At 41.4% G+C, this 3,877-nt stretch overlaps 1 protein-coding gene across 1 annotated transcript in view; it reads left to right on the top strand.

The window, feature by feature from the left end:
* The window catches only part of SLC16A9 (solute carrier family 16 member 9), a 64,236-nt gene that overhangs the window by 15,185 nt on the left and 45,174 nt on the right, over positions 1-3,877 (top strand).

The following is a 3,877-nucleotide window of genomic DNA, read 5'->3' on the forward strand; positions in this document are numbered from 1 at the left end:
AAAAAAAAAAAAAGAAAAAAAAAAAAAAAAAAAGAAAATGCCAAGATAAACTCAACTGTGCAGTGCTTAAGAGACAAAGTGTTGTAATCCCAGCACTTTGGGGGGCTGAGGCAGGTGGATCAACTGAGGTCAGGAGTTCGAGACAAGCCTGGCCAACATGGTGAAACCCCATCTCTACTAAAAATACAAAAAAAAAAAAAAAATTAGCCAGGCATTTCGGCAGATGCCTGTAATCCCAGTAATCCCAGCTACTTGAGAGGCTGAGACAGGAGAATCGCTTGAACCTGGGAGGTGGAGGTTGCAGGGAGCCAAGATCGCGCCATTGCACTCCAGCCTGGGTGACAAGAGTGAAACTGTCTCAAAAAAAAAGAAAAAAATAAAAAGAGACGAAGTGTTGACTTTTGTCAGCTGAGTGTGGCTTGGACACAAAGAATTGGGGCAAGTATCTGGGCATTGACTGCCCAGAGATTCTTGGAGCTGCTCCTCCCGGGTCTTTTCCTTGGCTACTGCACAGCAGAAGGGTGGCATTTTGGGTGGTTGAACCTGTGCTTGGCTATTTGGGACAATGGGAAAGAGATGGAACAAGACTTTTCTCTCTTCTGCCTGGCAGTGGTGTGTCTTGCCCTTTCTGGAGCCACAAGGGTGAAACTGTGCTCATTCTCTAGCCAGGGACCAGCCAACAGATTCTGGGGATTTGCCACATCAAAGTGTGGGGTTAATAGCATTGCCACCACCAGTGCCGACAGCGTCAAATGCAGCAAGTGAACGAGCAAGCAACTGTACATTCATTTGGTCTTCCTCTATGGTCCAGTGTGCTTAGGAAAAAAAGTCGTATTCTCCTGAAAGAATCTAATTATTCTGCTCTTTTGTTTTATAAAGTTTTGTTTAAGTGTTCTAAGTATTAAGAAATAACTAAAGATTTAAAAGTTTTAAAAGCCCTAGGTCTCTAAATGATCCAGTAACTGGTTGTTGTTCTAGAATTCTGGAGTAACCAGTAACTAATCCTTAGACAATGGCTATGAAATTACCAGAAATCCCTTAAGTTCCAGATTCTTCAATACCAGAAAAAAAAATCCTAAGGTTGTGAAAGTAATAGCTCATATTTATTAAGCATTTTTTTTTTTAACTACATGCCTAGCAGTGAGCTTTGAATTTGCAACCCCACTCTGATCCTGTTTTACAAATGAGAAAACAGGCTCAAAGCCAATAAGCAATTGGCTTAAAATCCCATGCTAAGTAGCACAGACTGGACCAGAACTTAGATACAAACTTGATTTAAAAAGCATCTGATCTTAACCATTACTCAGTTCCTATCGTTCTGGAACCAGATACTAGAAAAATGTGCCTTCTTCCTATCTACCCCATCTTGATGGTAAGACTAAGAAGAATAAAGGAAAGCTAGGAAGTAATTGAAAAAATTGTTAACTTGCTTAAAATAGTTTTCTGTTTTCTCCGTCCTCCATGTGTACCTAAAGCAGCCCAAGGTCACTGATGTTGACCTCAGAAACCCTGAATTTATGTTTTATTCTCATTATTCAGATTCCTCTTTCATGATATTTAGGCATTCCTGCACCTCAGGAGAAGCTTTGCTCTGTTGCTCCTTTGTTTGAGGAGCTATAATACCAATGAAGTAAGCAGCACCTAATTTCTGATTTTGTTTCCCTCACACAAACCTGTTACTAGGTTAAAAATTTGGGTGTAGGTATAGGTGGGGAGAGTGGATGTGGGTGGGGAGGAGGGCCATTGACCCGGTATGTGGGCTCATATTTATGAAAAGTCTCGTGCAGTTGTTAATTTTATCTCTAAGTCAGGCCACATATTTGGTCATTGTAACTGTGTGTTTATAGCATTCATCTTTTAAAAAGTAAGTTGCCAAGACCAGCTTGGTTGGGGAGACCCTAACCCAGCAGCACTAGAGGAATTAAAGACACACACACAGAAATATAGAAGTGTGAAGTGGGAAATCAAGGGTCTCACAGCCTTCAGAGCTGAGAGCCCCGAACAGAGATTTACCCACATGTTTATTAACAGTAAGCCAGTCATTAGCATAGTTTCCTTAGATTTTAGATTAACTAAAAGTATCCCTTATGGGAAACAAGGGGATGGGCTAGTTATCTGTAGCAGGAGCATGTCCTTAAGGCACAGACCGCTCATGCTATTGTTTGTGGTTTAAGAATGCCTTTAAGCGGTTTTCCGCCCTGGGTGGGCCACGTGTTCCTTGCCCTCATTCCCGTAAACCCACAACCTTCCATCATGGGCTTTATGGCCATCATGAACATGTCACAGTACTGCAGAGATTTTGTTTATGGCCAGTTTTGGGTCCAGTTTATGGCCAGAATTTGGGGAGTCTGTTCCCAACAAGATTTATCATGTTATAACTTACATCCAGTAAAATTCAACAATTATAAGCATACAGTATGATGAGTGTTGACAAATTCACATGGTCAGGGTTTACATTAATTTTTTTGGATTTATTATATTACAAATTACATATAATTCACTTATTTAAAGTGTATCACTCCCTTGATGGCTTTAGTATATTTAGATTAGTACCACCATCACTACAATCAATTTTAGAGCATTTTCATCACCCCTGAAAGAAACCTCATATGCATTAGCAGTCACTCCCTATTTCTCCCTACCCCAAAACCTCCCAGCCCTAGGCAGCCACTAATCTGCTTTCTGTCTCTACAGATGTGCCCGTTCTGGACATTTCACATAAGTGGAGTCATACAATATGTGGTCTCTTTCAATTACATTTTCTCACTTAGCTTAAGGTTTTTAAGGTTATACATGTTGTTGCATGTGTAAATATTTCATCTCTTTTTATTGCTGAATAATAGTCCATTGTGTAGATGGAGTCTCGCTCTGTGACCCAGGATGGAGTGCAGTGGCACCATCTCAGCTCACTGCAACCTCCACTTCCTGGGTTTAAGCAGTTCTCCTGTTGCAGCCTCCCAAGTAGCTGGGATTACAGGCACCTGCCAACAGAGCTGGCTAATTTTTGTGTTTTTAGTAGAGACAGGGTTTCACCATGTTGGCCAGGCTGGTCTTAAACTCCTGGCCTTAAATAATCTGCCCACCTTGTCCTCCCAGAGTGCTGGAATTACAGGCATGAGCCATTGCACCTGGCTGAATATTTAGTATATTTAATATAGTCTATCTGTAGTCTATTTTAATATGTAGACTATTTTCTATATATATTCATCACTGTTTGGCTAATAGCATTAATTTTTAAGATGTAGATATTTAACCAAAACCTGGGTTTTCATATCCTCTTTTTTGTTTTCTTTCAATATTTAGTATGCTAGTAGTCAGAAACATGAAAGTAGCTTAATCCCATCTTGACTTCTGAGACAATCTAATCAAGGCCACCACAACTGGATTTACAGTTGTACTAAAATTATTATTTGGAGGCCGGGCACAGTGGCTCATGTCTTTGATCCCAACACTTTGGGAGGCTGAGGCAGGCGGATCACGAGGTCAGGAGATTGAGACCATCCTGGCTAACATGGTGAAACCCTGTCTCTACTAAAAATACCAAAAAAAAAAATTAGTGGGTCGTGGTGGTGGGTGCCTGTAGTCCCAGCTACTCGGGAGGCTGTGGCTGGAGAATGGCATGAACCTGGGACACGGAGCTTGCAGTGAGCCAAAATCGCGCCACCGCACTCCAGCCTGTATGACAGAGCAAGACTCCATCTCAAAAAAAAAAAAAAAATAATAACTTAAGGAAAGAAAACAAAATAAGGCAAATATAAGCCAGGCATGGTGGCTCACTCCCGTACCCCCAGCGCTTTGGGAGGCCAAGTGGGTGGATCATCTGAAGTCAGGAGTTCGAGACCAGCCTTACCAAAATGGCAAAACCCTGTCTCTACTA

This window comes from Rhinopithecus bieti, unplaced genomic scaffold, assembly GCF_001698545.2.
Source record: "Rhinopithecus bieti isolate Rb0 unplaced genomic scaffold, ASM169854v2 scaffold_18620, whole genome shotgun sequence".
NCBI lineage: Eukaryota > Metazoa > Chordata > Mammalia > Primates > Cercopithecidae > Rhinopithecus > Rhinopithecus bieti.